General features: G+C 45.6%; 1 protein-coding gene and 1 long non-coding RNA gene across 3 annotated transcripts in view; one reads left to right on the top strand and one right to left on the bottom strand.

The window, feature by feature from the left end:
• The window catches only part of PACSIN2 (protein kinase C and casein kinase substrate in neurons 2), a 139,531-nt gene that overhangs the window by 41,905 nt on the left and 80,006 nt on the right, over positions 1-17,620 (bottom strand). The window lies entirely within an intron of this gene.
• Positions 12,218-13,573, top strand: LOC141275807 (uncharacterized). Its single transcript, XR_012324159.1, has 2 exons — positions 12,218-12,357; positions 13,129-13,573. It is a non-coding gene; the product is annotated as an uncharacterized lncRNA (long non-coding RNA).

Here is a 17,620-nt window from a genome sequence, read left to right as displayed (position 1 = left end):
AAATAAATCAGGTATCTTACAACCTAAGATCTAATTGCTAATTAAAAGGTTTAATCTGATGTATTTCACAGCTTCCAAACTTGAATACAGCTCTGTACGGACAATAAATTTGAAGTAAAGAGCAAATTATGGTACCTCGAAGCCAAATACTCCAAATGCACGTACTCTGTAACCAGGCAGAGTCGCATGGGTGCCACACACACACTATTGCAGACAGCATGCTGGCAGGATCTCTGCTCCATAATCACAGAGGCAGCGTGTCCTTTTCATCCCTGGGATATAAATAAAGGCCAGACAGGCTTCTCTGGCCTGGGCCCTGGTGCTACGTTTCACAGCATTCCCTTCCTGTGGAATCTGATGCTCTTAGCCAGGGCCCTCCTAGAAGCACCTCAGTCCATGATTGCAGCAGCAGAAAGTTTTCTACCCAGAGCAGCTGGTCTCTGCTCCAGGCTCCTCAGGGAATATCTGGGCTTTCGGCTCAGGCTAGTCTCAAAGTGGCCAAATCAAGCCACTGGCTGGGCTGCCTGGCCAGCTCCGGGGAGCAGCTGCAGGGGACAGGTGCAGGGAGATCGGGGGCCTGCTCTGGGCAGAGAAGCAGCTTGACACCTGAAAAGCTCATTTTCAGGAATTCATTTTCTGCCTGGGTTCAGCCCTGGTTTAGACACTAACAGAAGATGAGTTCTGCACAAGATTTATTAAGAGCCTACTAAGTGCCAGGAGCCAAGAAGAGGTTGCCACCAGGCTAAGCACGAAAAGACACAGACTTCTAGGAGCAAGAAACTGAATCACCGGGCACGGATGCCCTGCCCAGTAACAAAACCAAGAAACATCAGACCTGCAGAGGGCACTGGAGATGAGGCATGTGTACACCTGACCAGTGGAAACAAGGAAAGTCCATCTTTCTTTGCCCAAGTCACAGAGTGGCAACTTGGTAATTTTCCCTGTCAGTCCAGGACCTGTTTCTCACCAAAGCACTGTGCTCAGCGACTGCGACATTCCCAAGATCAAGGCCAAGCTGACCCCACCAGCACCCCACGTAGCCACAGCCCAACGTGCAATGACTGCAGTCAGCTCACCTATCTGTGTGTGTGTTGTTTAGAGTTGCTTCTAAGGCAGAACCAGCTCCCCCGCACAGATTCTCAGCTCTTGTTGCCCATCTCCCCACTTACACATTCTCCAAGCTTATATATGGATGTCATTAAGTAAATGCCATAATCTAAGTAAAACAAAATCAGGAAGGCCAATCTCTTTCTGTAAAACTGTGCAAGGCCTTCCATTTATATTAATAACTGACTTTTGGAAGCTCCGTGCCACCACTTCACTTCTGACTTGTAATAATTCAGAATTGATGACACTTTCCTTCTGAAGCCTCAAAGCAGATCTGTTTAGTCTCCTCTAAGAGGTCAGAAGTCAGCAAAGACATTCAAAGTCCTAGAGAGGAAACCGAGGCAAGGCATAAAAAAACCCCAAGTAGACAAAGAAAGTAAGAGGAAGAACTGAAGATCTCCTGCCCAAAGAGTTAGTGAGATAATGCAGATGAAAGCCTAGAATGGTGGCAATCAGGAAAGCTCAGATTCACGAGCTCTACCACTGATGAGCTAGGTGACCATGGGAAAGCCATTCTGTTCTCTGAGCCCCAGCTTCCTGAGCTGTGTTCTACCAGGTTCGAGTGAGGGTTAGACGAAATGGTGCATGAAGGCCCCAGGATCCCAGGTTGCAGCCCATGGCAGGGCCTCCCTCAGTGGGAGCCTCGTCCTAGGTCAACACCCTTGGCTCCAAGTGTCCTCACTCTTCCCTTCGGCTCCACATGACAGCCGTAAGGCAGACAGGAAAAAAAAGAGGGGCCTGGGGGACCAGGGTCTGTACCACAGAGGAAAACCCAACTGTATTAAAGCACCCGTTGACCTGAAAACTCATCTCTGACATTCACAGAGCCACACCAATTTCTGTGGGGCTTGAGGTCAGGCCGCCGCGGTCGCCCAAGCGGAATTCTCAACCAGCATCTCCCAAGGTCCCCCTTTCCTGCCCTGCAGTAGGGGTCCTGCCCAACCGTCCACCCCTCCCAAAGCACCCTGTACCACCCTCAGTGATCCTGGTCTCTCCTCCCTCTCTGATAACCCCCTCTCCTTCTCCCCATCACTGGCACGCCCCATGGTCCATTCTTGAGGCTCTTCCTGTACCTCCCAGCAATGTTTCATCCCTTCTCATGACTTCAAATGTCACTAATATGTGGGAAGCAGTGGCACCTCTTCCAAGAGTCAGCCCCTCAATAAAATAAGAATGAGAATATTTTCCTCACAGGACTGAAGGAAGATTAGAGACAGGGAATCAAAGTCATGTGGCATACATCTGACACCCTAGAAGTGGTAGCCATTGCTCTTAAAATCACCAACCAGCAAACCACCAAAAGGTAGTGAGAAATGCCAGTGACTGGGGCTGGATTTGCTTTTTGTTTTCCCATGATTGTTGCTACTGGGATAAGCACTTGTACGAGGCTTCCCCTACCACCCTGATACTATCACCAGCCCTCCTTCACTCAGCAATGGGGAGGCCAGTCATCACCTAATGCCTGGGAAGACATCCTCATGAGCCAGACACTGCACTAAGTGCCTTGCATGTGCTGGCAATCTGCAAGGGCGCTGGCCTAGGATGAGCTTCCATTGAGGGAGGCCCTGCCATGGGCTGTGACCTGGGGTCCTGGGGCCTTCATTTAATCCTAATGACAACCCTCTGAGGGAAGTGTTAGCAACATGCTCCTTGTTAAAGGGATACTGAGTCACAGAAAGGGTAAGGAGCTTGCCCAAGTGGTGGAGTTGAGATCTGAATAAAGGCAGGTTCACACCAACCATACTCTTAACCACTGACAGTAACTACCTCAGTGCTGAGCTCAAATCTTCTAGAACATAAAATGTGAAAAACAAACACTTGCTGCTGTTTCTTTATGAGTTACTACTAAAGTCCAGTCCTCACGGACAGTCTGCTGATCTTAGCCTTCATGTGCATGTGAGTTGCAACACTGATTTTAATCTGATTTCCCTCACTAATGTCTTGTATAAATTGTATGCGTTGCCCTATGTCCTACCTTTTCATTGCTTAATGGTGTCATCTGTTGCATAAATATTCTTAATTTTAATATAGTCTAACATCAATATTTTCTATTATAGTTAGTGCTTTTTATGTCCTGTTTAAGAAGTCTTTTCTTATGCTGAGGTCATAAAGATATTAATTTACCTTTATTATCTTTTAAATGGTTTTGTTCTGGTTGGTTTTTACTTTTCATACCCAGAAATTATTTTTGTATGTGATATGATATACAAGTTTCATTTTTTTCCATATGGATATCCAACTTTCCAGCATTATTTGTTAAAAAGAGCTTATTTACTTCCATATTCTGCAGTGCCACCATTGTCCACAGATGTGTGGATCTTTATGTAGGCTCCCTATTCTGTATTCTGTTTGTTCTTGTGACAATACCACGTTGTCTTAATTACCACAATCTTATAAGAATTCTTGGTATCTAGCAGAAGAAGTCCTCCGACTTTATTCTTCAAGAGCCGCTTGGCTATGCTTGGATGTATGCATGTACGTATTTATTTAGCTGCACTGGGTCTTAGTTGCGGCACGGGGGATCTTTTAGTTACAGCATGCGGGATCTTTAGTTGCGGCATGGGGGAATCTTGTAGTTGCAGCATGAGGCCTCTAGTTCCCTGACCAGGGATCGAACCCAGGCCCCCTGCGTTGGGAGCACAGAGTCTTAACCACTGGACCACCAGGGAAGTCCCACGGCCCTCTGCATTTCCATATACGCCTTAAAATCTCCTTGTTCAGTTCCAACCAACCAACGAACCAACTAGCTCTGCTGGGATTTTGATCAGGATCTCGTTGAATCCTCAGACCACTCTGAGTTAATGGACATCTTTACAATACCGAGTCTCCTAATCCGTGGAATGCATTTCATTTATTCAGGCCTTCTTTAATTTCTCTCAATATTGATCTGTACTCTTTTTATAGAGTTCACGCACACCTTTGGTCAGTGTACTACTCAGCATTTAATATGACATTGATATTATAAATAGTATTTAAAAATTTTTTTCACTTTAACTGTTTATTGCTAACATATAAAGCAACTGATTTTTGTATACTTACCATGTATCCACTAACTTCGCACTATTTATTTCCTTTTTTTGTACTTATTATTTCTAATTATAAATTCATTTGGATGACCTATATACACATTCATATCATATTCAAATAATGACAGTTTTATTTCTTCCTTTGCAATTCTTAGGGCTTTTATTTCTTTTCCTTGCTTTTTTGCACCGGAGAGGACTTCCAATAAAATGTGGAGATCCTTTCTGGTCTCAAAGATGAAGTATTCAACATTTCACCATTAAGTATAATGTTTGCTATAGGATTTTTAAAAAAATATCACTTTTCAGGTTAAGGAAGATTCCTTCTACTACAATTCTACTAAGATCTTTTATCACATATGGATGTTTGTGTAAGATTGGCTTTATTTTTCCTTAAATGTTTGGCAGAATTTGTCAGTGAAATAATCTGGGCCTGGAGTTTTCTTTAAGCAGTCCTAATGACAGATTCTAGTTAAAAAGTAGAAGACTATTCACATATTTTCTATTTCTTTGTGATGATTTTGTAAAGTTGTGGTTTTCTAGAGAATCCAATTCATTTTTTCAAATATATTAGCAAAAAGCTGCTTATATTATCCTCTTATGATCATTTTAAAGACTGAAAGACCTGTAGTAATGTTCCACTTTTCATTCTTTTTTTTTCCCCCTTTTCATTCTTGACATTAGGTTTTTGTGTCTTTTCTCTTCATCAGTCTCATCAAAGGTTTATTGATTATTCTTTTTTTCAAAGAATCAACCTTTTTTTTTTTTCCCGGCCACGCCGGGTGGCTTGGTGGGATCTTAGTTCCCTGAGCAGGGATTGAACCCGGGCCCCTAGCAGTAGGAGGACCAAGTCGTAACCACTGGACTGCCAGGAAATTCCCCAAAGAATCAACTTTTAGCTTTCTTTCAGCTGTCTGTTGAATATTTGTCTTCTTTTTCCTTGATTTTTTTCCCTTTATTATTTCTTTTCTTCTACCATCTTTAGGTTCAAGTTGTTCTTTTCCTAACTTCTGGAAATTAAAGCTTAATTCACTAATTTTCAGCCTTTCTTTTCTAATGTATGCATTTAAAGCTATAAATTTCCTTCTAAGCACAGTGTTTTTTTGTTTGGTTTGGTTTTTTGTGTTTTTTGTCTTTGTTTTTACTATTTATTTTTTAATTTAGGCTGCACCAGGTCTTAGTTGTGGCATGCATGCAGGATCTAGTTCCCCGACCAGGGATCGAACCCAGGCCCCCTGCATTGGGAGCACGGAGTCTTACCCACTGAACCACTAGGGAAGTCCCTAAGCACAGTTTTAGAGCTATATTCTACAATCTCATTTATTTTTTCATAAGAGTCCCATGAGGTAGGCATTTTTATTTTCCTTTTTGCAGATGTGAAACTAAAGGTCAAGTAACTTTAAAAATATTTTTTATTGAAGTACAGTTGATTTGTAATGTTGTGCTAATTTCTACTGTACAGCAAAGTAATTCAGTTATGCATATATATACATTCTTTTTTATATTTTTCCATTATGGTTTACCACAGGATATTGAATATAGTTCCCTGTGCTATACAGTAGGACCTTGTTGTTTATCCATTCTAATAACAGTTTGCATGTGCTAATCCCAAACTCCTAATCCATCCCTCCTCCCCGTGGCAACCACAAGCCTGTTCTTTATGTCTGTGAGTCTGTTTCTGTTTCATAGATAGGTTCATTTGTGTCATATTTTATTTTTTTAAATTTATTTTTTACAATATTTTATTTATTTATTATTTATTTATTGGGCTGCATTGGGTCTTAGTTGTGGCACACGGGATCTTTCGTTGTGACGTGCAGGCTCTTTGTTGCAGCCCACGGGCTTCTCTCTAGTCATGGCGCACAGGCTCCAGAGTGCATGGGCTCTGTAGTTTGCGGCACACGGGCTCTCCAGTTGAGGTGCGCAAGCTCAGTAGTTGTGGCACACGGGCTTAGTTGCCCACAGCATGTGGGATCTTAGTTCCCCAATCAGGGATTGGAGGATTGAACCTGTGTCCCCTGCATTGGAAGGAGGATTCTTTACCACTGGACCACCAAGGAAGTCCCCCATTTGTGTCATATTTTAGATTTCACATATAAGTGATATCATATGGTATTTGTCTTTCTCCTCCTGACTTACTTCACTTAGTATGATAATCTCTAGGTCCATCCATGTTGCTGCAAGTGGCATTATTTCATTCCTTTTTATGGCTAAGTAATATTCCATTGAATATATATACCACATCTTCTTTATCCATTCATCTGTCAATGGACATGTAGGTTGCTTCCATGTCTTGGCTATTGTGAATAGTGCTGCTATGAACTAAGGGGTACATGTATCTTTTGTTTTCTTGTTTTTGTTTTTTAAAAGTATTTATTTATTTTGGCTGCACTGGGTCTTTCTTAGTTGCAGCATGCAGGATCCTTTGTTGTGGCATACGGATCTAGTTCCCCAACCAGGGAACGAACCCGGGCCCCCTGTATTGGGAGCATGGAGTCTTACCCACTGGACCACCAGGGAAGTCTCTGCATGTATCTTTTGAATTATAGTTTTGTCTGGATATATGTCTAGGAGTGGGATTGCTAGATCATATAGTAGTTCTGTTTTTAGTTTGTTTTTTGTGTGTTTTTTTTGCGGTACGTGGGCCTCTCACTGTTGTGGCCTCTCCCGTTGCAGAGCACAGGCTCCGGACACGCAGGCTCAGCGGCCATGGCTCACGGGCCCAGCCACTCTACGGCCCGTGGGATCTTCCTGGACCGGGGCACGAACCCGTGTTCCCTGCATCGGCAGGAAGACTCTCAACCACTGCGCCATTCAGGGAAGCCCTGTTTTTAGTTTTTTTGAGGAATCTCCATACAGTTTTCCATAGTGGCTGCACTAACTTACATTCCCATCAACAGTGTAGGAGGGTTCCCTTTTCTCCACACCCTCTGCAGCATTTGTTATTTGTAGACTTTTTAATGATGGCCATTCTGACTGGTACCTCATTGTAGTTTTGATTTGCATGTCTCTAATAATTAGCGACACTGAGCATCTTTCCATGTGCCTGTTGGCCATCTGTATGCCTTCTTTGGAGAAATGTCTATGTAGATCTTCTGTGGATTTTTCTATTGGGTTGTTTTGTTTTTTGTTGTTGAGTTGTATGAGCTGTTTGTATATTTTGGAAATTAAGCCCTTGCTGGATGCATCATTTGCAAATATTTTCTCCCAGTCTGCAGGTTGTCTTTTTGTTTTGTTTATGGTTTCCTTTGCTCTACAAAAGCTTGTAAGTGGGTTCCATCTTTTTTTTTTTTTTGCTTTTGCTTTTATTTCTAATGCCTTGGGAGACTTAGAGGTCAAGTAACTTGCTTAAAATTATAAATGGTGACAAACTGTGAAATCAAGGTTCAAAACCAGGTTCTGTGCTTCTAAAATTCAAGTTCTTCCTATTATAGTACATTACATATAATTAGTAGTTTATAGGTATTATGAATAAAATGCTACGAAAATATCAAGAAAGCAAAGTCAGGTCTCTTCCTCCACAGGATGTGGGAAAAGCTAGAAAGGGATTTACAGGCAAATAGGCTCTGCTTAGGAACACAGGAGAAGGGCTTCCTATCTGTAAGCAGGGGAAGAGGGGAGGGGCAAGAGGGGTTGACAAGATGGGTTAAGAGAGGCCAAGAAAATCTCATCTGTCCCTGGAAATCCATGATTGGTGATTTTATAAAAGTAACAGAATCAGCTCTCAGCCTTCAGGGCTCACTCAAGAATTGTTCTCCATGATGAACAGTTAGATTCATTCTTTTATGGCCAGGATTTGACTAGCATCGCGATCAACCACTATCCCTGGGTCCACATGACCTCTTGAGTCATACCAGCGATAGCCGAGCTCAGAGATGGTCAGGAGGGCACTGGAAGAAAAGAGCACAGAAAGCAACATGTGGCTTAATGACACACTGGTCTTGTGTCAACTTAAAACTGGAAAGAAGGGAAAACCTGTCATCACCAGCTGCTCTTGGGGAGCCTCATTCATGCATTCAATAAAGATCTAAATTTCAAGAACTGAACTAGTGCTGGGAATACAAACAGCTTGTAGGCTAGACCTCAATTTCTTTTAAGTAAAAATGAAAAACTAAACTAGACTAGAATAATGGGAAAATCAGGAGATACTCAAATGTTAAATTTGTCAAACACAAACAGAATACTCTTTGCCCTTTTAGTACTGTAATTACAGTGAAATTGGTAGTAAATGCTTGATGACAATCTAAATAAAATCACAGGATATCTGCTCTACAAATTTATATAAGACAAGAAAAACTGTGATACTCAATGCTATGGGGTCTTAATGTACCAATCAACTTGCGACGTTTTTTCTTTTAATGTATTTGTAACTTATAAAAACAAAAATAACCCATGTTTTCCATAGAAAACTCAGAGAAGAGATTTTGGGAGAGAAAGGAAGAACAGGAAGAAAGATTATCCATAGTTCCATCACTCAGACAACACAATGCATGCTCTTCCCTCAAAGCTTATTTCCAGTCATCACTTAATTCCCTCCTTAAAGTGCGAAGTGGGGTGGGAATAGGGGTGGACATGTGTGAATAGGGGGCCTGAAGCTGCAGACAAATAAGTCTAAGGTAAGAGGAGAGGGCACAGGGCACAGCCTACACACAAAGAGAAAAATAAGATTTCTGAACAAAGCCCCCGAATGTCCAGCCACACACTGGTGCTCTGTTCTAGTGTGTGCAGGTTCACTTTAGTATGCCCCCCTCCTGCGGGGGAACCAGCTACAGACCAGGTCGCACCCCAGGAACACGCTCAATCCCACAGTGAAACCAAGGCCACCAAGGAAGGAACTAGAAGAGCTGCCTAATGGCACCACTCAGGTGTTCAGTAACTGTCTAATGACTGAAAGACGGCCCCAAAGAAGGCTCCCTGGGCTGAAGTCAGCCATGTCTGTGTCAAGTAAAGCAAGCCTGCTTCAACAGGTGTGGTTCTGTTGCTCCACCTGGAGCCCAGGATAGGCATAAACCAACATCTAAGCAGCTTCCACATACCGGGCATATCTTAGCACCAGCTTTAGACATATTATTTTTGTTCCTCAAAAACCCTGCAAAAGTGGATTACTGTGCCCATTTTACAGGAAGGCAACCAGGTACAAACCATTCAAACCATTCGCCAGGGGCCCCACAGCTTGCAAATGCGAGGCCGTGACTCAACTCAGCCTGTCTGACTCCATATTGCCCAACCCTAGCAGGACACCTCAACTCCAGCCTGAGTCATTCCCAGCTCTGGGAAGCCTGCTTGGCTGGGAGGCTGCTCCCTAGAAAGGGGGCTTGATTCTCAGAGCTGTCTTATTAAGGGCCAAAGACCCTGACCTGTCAGGGAATATTACTCAGAATTTTTTTTCCACACACAAACATCTTTAACCATAAAAATGAACCTGGTTTCAGTACACTCTGGGTAAAGAAACATGTAAGTTGGGGAACCTGAGGCTTCTGAGGACAACAAGAGAACCTGCAGACTTTGCTTCAAAGGGAGATCAGGTTGGGCACATTTCCTAGTTCTGCTTCCTTCATTCTTTCAGTGTCTTAAAAGACTTGCTATGGCACAAGCCGGTCGCTAATGCCAAATGGTACTGAATGCTCCTAAGATCCATTTATCAATGCCAACAACATAAATGTATATTTAAAAATTAATTGGGTGCATCTCAACAGGAAGGTGAAGTTCCTCAGAAGACAGCGTGAGGATGGGTGGAAAACAAGTGTTAGCTTCACCTCTGGGAGCGCGGCCCCCATCCCTCCGTACGGCCCTGTCCGCCTCTGGAAGGCAAGGGCAACACTGGTGCTCCTGCCCTCCCGAGTATGAAGAGGCTCAGGGGTGATAACGGGTACGGAAGAGCTTTGGGAAAGTGCAAAGTGACAGACAAGTGAGTTAGTACTCCTCTTCCCAAGGACAGGTACTGAGTCTGGCTCTTCTGTAGTATATCTCAGACTGTCTAGCACCCAGCAGTTGACTGACTATTTCTCCCTAAAGAAACTGAACTACAGTACTCGACGACAATGCTGAATGAGTTCCGCTATCTCAGAACACACACTGCACGTGAGGGAGAGCACTCCTGTCAGACACTCTTCCTGCTCGTGGGTCCTAATTCTATCTTGTGGGCTACACTGCGCACCAAACACGCTGAAACAGGCTTTTACACTCTAACCTGGTGACAGGAAAATATCTGCATCCCAAACAACCGCTCTGAAATGAACTTTTGGGATGAGGTAGTGTATACTTAGTTATTCTTGATCCCTTCCCATCACAACAGGAGAAACAGACAAGAAAATATGTTCCCCATGTATTTCCTTCAACTCTGTTTCTCTCCCCCAAATCACACTAAAGCAGTCAGTTCAAAAGAGGTGCACACATCTCTCCCTCCCTGCCCCTAAGGGCCCACTAGGTTGACAAGAAGGAACCTGTAATAGTGCAGCAACAGAGCAGCAGGGAGGATGTGCCAGAGGAAAGCAGACAGGTCTGGGCTGGGAGGAAACTAAGAAAACCATCCCAGAGGCCAGGGTGGGGACGAGCCTTCGCAGGGCAGGGGTGCCGAACAGAGCACAGAGCTGGGGGAGGGGGACTGAGGAGCAATCATCACAGTAATTTTTAAAACTGCACTTGTGACCATCAAGTCCAGACACCCTTCAGGGAGGCCCATCTGGGGCCTTGCCCAGCCTCTGCAGAAACGCAGACATCCTCCCTCTTAAGGCAGAGGCCAACAGGGAAACCCAGATCAGCTTCCTAATCAACCCTCTTCTTTCATGAACATGAACTGATAACCAAGGATCTTCAACCATTAAATAAATAATAATGAAATAAAAACCCAAACCATGAAAGAGTAGGACCAGGATAAGCAGGACAACTTTTACTTTGAATTGATCTCTGGGGAAAACACAGGTATTTCAGGGAACAAGAGAGAAATTCTATAAACGCTGGTAAGAATTCTCCAAGAAAGTCAAGGGTTATTGCACCCGTAAAACAGGAACAGGCTGCTATGAAAAAGGAGTGATTAGGAAGTAAGTAAATTTTTTTTAATTTTTAAGAACCTTATTACCAAAATAAACATTTTAATGTTTGGTGTGTATAAGAGAATGACAAGATTAAAGAGGAGGCTAGTGACCAAATGATAAGATCACAGGAACTTCCAGTCACATAAAACAGGAGGAGACTGGTTAAAGGACAGGGAGGAGGCCAGGCTGGAGGTCTCACAGGCGGGGAGGCGCAGGGGAAGCCCTGGACTGCAGGCTCTGCCACGTGTCTCACTTACCACTCGGCTCTAGTGCCCCCCAGTGCTGCACACAATAGGTGCTCAACAAAGATCTGAGTGAGTGAATAGCAGGTGGGGATTTCCAACCTCTCCCTCCTTTTCTGAGGCCTCTGGGAGGAGCGCAGCTCTGCTGTGGCCACTCAGGGGACTGCTGGTCATCAGTGGAGTGGGCAGGCTCCCCTCAGAGACTTTAAAATTCCAGTTGCACAAGGGGTAGGGGCAGTGTGTTTCTGCCCATTGAAGGTGTAAAAGCAACAAATTTGAGACTTGAGAGCAAGAAAATCCTAAGTGTAAAGATGTACAAATCATCCCCCCTCCTCCTTCCCCTCCCAGTCCTGAAAAACACATTCGTGGTCCCTCATGTGTGTCCTGGGAACACAGCAGGCCCTCAAAAGATGCTTGCTGAATACATTCAGGAATCCAGGAATGACCGAGGTGGGGGAAATGGTTCCCAGATCTCTGGATTCCAATAACTTCTGCCACTGATGTAAGTAAACACCATGAGTCAGAGCCATTCCCAAAATGGTGCACAGAGTATCAGAGGTTAACAGAGGCTGCCAAGGGTGCCCTTGGTCCAGGCTGGGAGCTGACATAACATCTTTCCTCCCCTCCGGGCCTGATAACACATATATCAAGTAAAGAAAGGTACAAATTACATAAGTACATTCAGCTCGCCCTTAATGCCCTTAATTCATTCCAAGAAATAAAAACAGAACAGGTCATTAGGCCAAAAGGCTATTACTATAAAGAAAGAACATTCCGAGAGAAGGCACATGTTGCTCATCTCTCTGAAAGTCAGCCTTGGAGAAGCCATCTCTAATCTCTGTAACTGCAAAAGGCAGCACAGAAGGAAGGCGTCCTCACTGCTGCCCACACACAGCGCTGGCTTGGCGTACTGCCCTGCAGACCTCGCTGTGAGCACACACTGGATCTAAGGTTTGTTCCTCCTTCATTACCCAGGGTGGGAAATTCTTCACTCATTAGAAGTGACTACAATTTCTTCTAAGCCACTGTTTGGCCTGGAGTGAGGAGAGGATCAATCCTTAAGTAAGGAGTGGATTTACCCATTCATTCTACAAACAGATGTTTGAGTACTTACTATGTGCCAGGCACTCTTCTAAATCCAGGGTTTGGAGCAGTGTACGAGACAGACACGGTCCCTGCCTGCCTGGGCCTGACGTCCTAATAGGGCAGACTGACACACAGTAAAGTAAAAACAGCCACGAGTGTGGAAAGGGCTAGAACGGAGGTAAATAAGGCGTTATGAGAGAGTGGAGGGAAGAACAGGGGGAAGGACTTGTGAAGGTAGAGTGGTAGGGAGGACGCAAGGTGGAGAGCAAGTCGGGGTGTGAAGGACGGGGAGGGGCCTTTCCAGCAGAGGGAGGCCCCAGGGAACAGAGGTCACTGTTCCAGTCCCAGCAGGGCAGGAGCCCACAGGCTTGCCTGAGGTGCCACTGAGGACTCCAGGGAGGAATGGTCGGCATCACTGGTGAGCTGCCTGGTAACTCAGATCTTATATCTGTGCTAGCAGATAAAAATTCAAGCCTCAAGTGCTTGTAAGATATGCTATTGAAAACCAAGCACATATATATGCATAGTGTTCCATACCTATCTGTACCTGTGCTGCCTCTCAACATGTGATATATTTAACCAAAGAGAAACACCTAGCCTTTGACCCAACTATTTCTTCTAAAACTTTTCCTACAGATAAACTCACCCAAGGATTAAAGGTAGATGTTCACTGTGGCCCTGTTTTCAACAGCAAGAAAAATAAGACACTGAAAACCACCTCACTGTCCATCAAGAGTCACAAGTGCCGATACACCTCTGGAGTGGAACACAGGTAGCCAGAGGAGAGAGAGGGCGGGGAGCTGTGTGCACAGACACGAAAGAACGGCACATCGGTGTTCCCTCATATCAAGTGGCATCAGTGGGTTGTAGCACGGTGATATAATCTGATCCCACTGTATTAAAACACAATTAGGTACCCACCAAAGTGTGCCAACTCACAGCAAGTCCCAGTGGGGTCTCAGACTTGGGGGGGGTTGGACTTCCACATTTCATCTCGTTCTAACCAGTTTGAAAATTTTGACTATCACCATGTAATACTTTTTGGATACAGCAACTAGTTAATAAAAAATACCCTACTTTGTTTTGTTAATGGCCTGTGCTGGAATGAAGGAGGGGGCCCTCTGTGCCACGTGACTGCACCACAGCCTCGAGAGAGGACTGACCACCCCCGCTTCAGCGGTGTCCAAAGCCCCCGGCCCGGCACCTCTCCACTGCATAACCACAGTCATCTCCCAGTGGTGTCCTGGCTCCCCCACTGCCCTTCACAGGGATGCTTTCAAAACTCAAGTCAGACCATAGACCAGTCATTCAGTAAAAACTTGCTGGATGAATTCAGGAGGAGAAAAGTTGAACTGAAAAGTCTGGGTAGTTTTGATTCATACAGACTGAAGATCCACAGATGGAAAATACCTGGGGCATTTATGCCCAGGTATGAAGATGCTTTAACTTATGAAGATGCTTTAACTCTAGTGGTTAGAACTCTCTTATAAACACTCTGCACATGTTAAACTAAACCACAGTTCGGTTTAGTAACCACCGTGCGGGATGGTTGTGGCCAGTCCCGGCTGTCTACCAGCAGCCACACAGGAAGCCCTTCTCCTGCTCAGCCACGGGGCCTGACCACCATGGGCGCCCAAAAGCTCCTGGGTCCTCTCTGCCTCCAGCTCAGGCTATTCCTGTACGTCCACTCAGTCCCTCCAGAGAAAGGACGGGCTTTCCTGCTTCTCTCTGGCCCTCAAGCCACCTCCCACCCGGCCGGTGTCCAGGGAGTAGGGCCTGAGGTAATACACTCCTCTGCACCATTAGCAAAGCAGGAACGCTTTTTTTTAATGGCTCAAATGTCCAGCACACACTATTTTGTTGCCAATGATTTCATCTGGAAAAGTGAACATTCCTCAAAGGAAGAGATAGAGATCAGCAAATAAAGTGACTTATATCTCTGGAACATTGTGTAGTGCATTGACTTCAACAATGGAAAGCAGCTTGTGCACTGCGAGATGCTCAGTTTTAAAGGTTGTCCACTCCAAGGGAAGCACATGCCACAACTGGGCAAGTCCCAGGCCCCAGACGGGGAGGGGAGGGTCCTCCAGAAGCACCTACAAGGGCGGGCAGTGTGGGCCGAACACACTCAAAGGTACTTCCAGAGATGAAAAAAACAGTCAGCATCTCTCACAGACAAAGCTTGGTGCTGCTGTGAAAGCCACCTCCTGAAACTAGTAAAGGATTCGCATCCACTTGATGGCACAGAACTACCTGCTGCAAACTGAAGTAAGAGCTGGTGAGAGGAAGGGGAATTTCAAGAACTCTATTAGGACACAGCCATTCTGCCAAAAACGAACATGGCTCAGACCCTGGAATGTCACAGTTCAGAAGAAAAGACAAAAAGAGTGGGGGGAAAAAACACATCTTATTTTGTTTAGCCAACACTACAGGGCCTCTTCCTCCCACAGAAAAAAATCATGTTGGGTTAAGTTAAAGAAAAACAAAATTTTCTAAACAGGGAAGCTATTCAACAATATCAAATGTGGCGCTACTTTGGTTCAGCACAGCATCAGTTCCAAAGCAGGTGTGTTCCCACTCAGGTGTGACCACCCGGCTTCCATAGCTTTGCTCATTCAACGCGCCCTGTACTGCTAAGCCCGTGACAGTTTCAAGTCCAAATATCTATTCTTTTGGTCACCACAAGGCCGTCAAAACCAATGAGGGCTCTTCGTGGCGGGGCTCTGCTCTGCTAGCCTTCATTCTCATTACTCAGCCCTTTCTTCTTCTGTCATCCACTGTCTGTCTGTGCTGCAGTCATGGCCAACAAGCCACCCTGAGCACCTCCACTGCTGTCCACGCCATCTCCTCATCACTCCTAACAGCTATACAGCATCGCGTCTTGGCCCCGCACGACCACGCCAGGCCCTCACAGTCACACCTCGGGGGTTTGGGTCTTTCCCAGTCAGAGCCAAGACTGGGGGAATGTCACAGTACATAAGGTTTCCCACTCTGACTCTGTCCAGTTACTTCACTAGGGGCTCTGGGCTCACAGGTTCTAACGATATTTGGTGAACCTCTCAAATACAGTTTAGAAAGCAAGAGGTCAGGGCTTCCCTGGTGGTGCAGTGGTTGAGAGTCCGCCTGCCGATGCAGGGGACACGGGTTCGTGCCCTGGTCCGGGAAGATCCCACATGCCGCGGAGCGGCTGGGCCCGTGAGCCATGATCGCTGAGCCTGCGTGTCCGGAGCCTGTGCTCCGCAACGGGAGAGGCCACAACAGTGAGAGGCCTGTTGCAAGAGTTCAACCTGACATCCTCAATCTACATTTAAGGGGGCGATTACACACCCATGAGAAAGGGTAGAAAGACACCCTAAGAGGTACAGAGAAAAAATGACCCCAAAACACACCTTGGCCTTTGGAGTCTTACTTGTTTCACACAATGAATCTGAGGATATTTCTTTCTTTCTTTTCTTTCTTTCTTTCCTTTCTTTCTTTCTTTCTTCCTTCCTTCCTTTCCTTCCTTCTTTCTTTCTTTTTCTTTCGTTCTTTCTTTTCTCCCTTTCTTTCTTTCTCTTTCTTTCTTTCTTTCTTCCTTCCTTCCTTCCTTCCCTCCCTCCCTCTCCTTCCTTCCTTCCTTCCTTCCCCTCCCTCCCTCCCTCCCTCCCTCCCTCCCTCCTTTGGCTGCGTTGGGTCTTCATTGCTGCGCGCAGGCTTTCTTTAATTGCAGCAAGCAGGGGCTACTCTTCATTGCGGTGCACGGGCTTCTCATTGCGGAGGCTTCTCTTGTTGTGGAGCACAGGCCCTAGGCGTGCAGGCTTCAGTAGTTGTGGCTCGCGGGCTCTAGAGCACAGGCTCAGTAGTTGTGGCACACGGGCTCAGCTGCTGCGCGGCATGTGGGATCTTCCTGGACCATGGCTCGAACCCGTGCCCCCTGCATCGGCAGGCGGATTCTTAACCACTGCGCCACCAGGGAAGTTCCTGAGGATATTTTAGGAGATGAAATAGCACCAATAATATTACACGTAAATAAGAAATGGACAGAAAAGGGAAAAGAATAAGCCCGTGTGAAAAGGAGACTTCAGCTGCAGTGGGGACAAATGAGCCTCATCACAGCTTCTAACTTCTCACTTGGTAAATACAGAAATCAGATTGCAGTTTTTTTGTTTGTTTTTAAAAAGCTTCAAGTAAATAAAAATTTATGAAACTTATAAATATAAAATTACTTTGATGTATACATTTGCAGAGTGTTCAGGACTCACTCCATTCAACCTTACCTGGACACCTGTTATCCACGCATGGATATCCTGGTGGACCGATGTCCTTTAATCTTAGTGGGATGTTGTGAATGCCTGAACACAATTAATTCCCCCCAAGAGGCAGCGATGGTGGTGGTTAATCAGTCTGGTTTAGGGAATCACTGGGTACACCTTGCTGGGAATGCCAATTTTTAAAGAAAATTACAGACAGATATTCATATACCTCAAATAAACAAATGAACTTGGTAAAGCCGCACTGAACATAATTTAATTTTTGATGATTCTGAAGTCATGTTTTACTCTTACAAAGGGCTCTCAGGGCCGAAATTTGGAAGACTCGCTCCAAATTTGCCACTAAACAGCTGCGGGACCTAGGGCATTTTCTCAGCATCCCACTACCTTCACCTAAAGAATGTGGGATTAAGCAAACTCTTAGATGTCCCTGAGTTTAAAATGTTTTAAAAGAACCTCCGGGCTTCCCTGGTGGCACAGTGGTTAAGAATCCGCCTGCCGGGCTTCCCTGGTGGCGCAGTGGTTGGGAGTCCGCCTGACGATGCAGGGGACGCGGGTTCGCGCCCCGGTCCGGGAGGATCCCACGTGCCGCGGAGCGGCTGGACCCGTGAGCCATGGCCGCTGAGCCTGCGCGTCCGGAGGAGCCTGTGCTCCGCAACGGGAGAGGCCCGCGTACCGCAAAAAAAAAAAAAAAGAATCCGCCTGCCAATGCAGGGGACACGGGTTCGAGCCCTGATCCGGGAAGATCCCACATGCCGTAGAGCAACTAAGCCTGTGCACAACTACTGAGCCTGTGCTCTAGAGCCTGCGAGCCACAACTACTGAAGCCCATGCACCTAGAGCCCATGCTCCGCAACGAGAGAAGACACTGTAATGAG

This window comes from Tursiops truncatus, chromosome 11 (assembly GCF_011762595.2).
Source record: "Tursiops truncatus isolate mTurTru1 chromosome 11, mTurTru1.mat.Y, whole genome shotgun sequence".
Taxonomy (NCBI): Eukaryota; Metazoa; Chordata; class Mammalia; order Artiodactyla; family Delphinidae; genus Tursiops; species Tursiops truncatus.
Note: the sequence above shows the minus strand (reverse complement) of the source record. Positions and strands in the feature narration are given on the sequence as shown.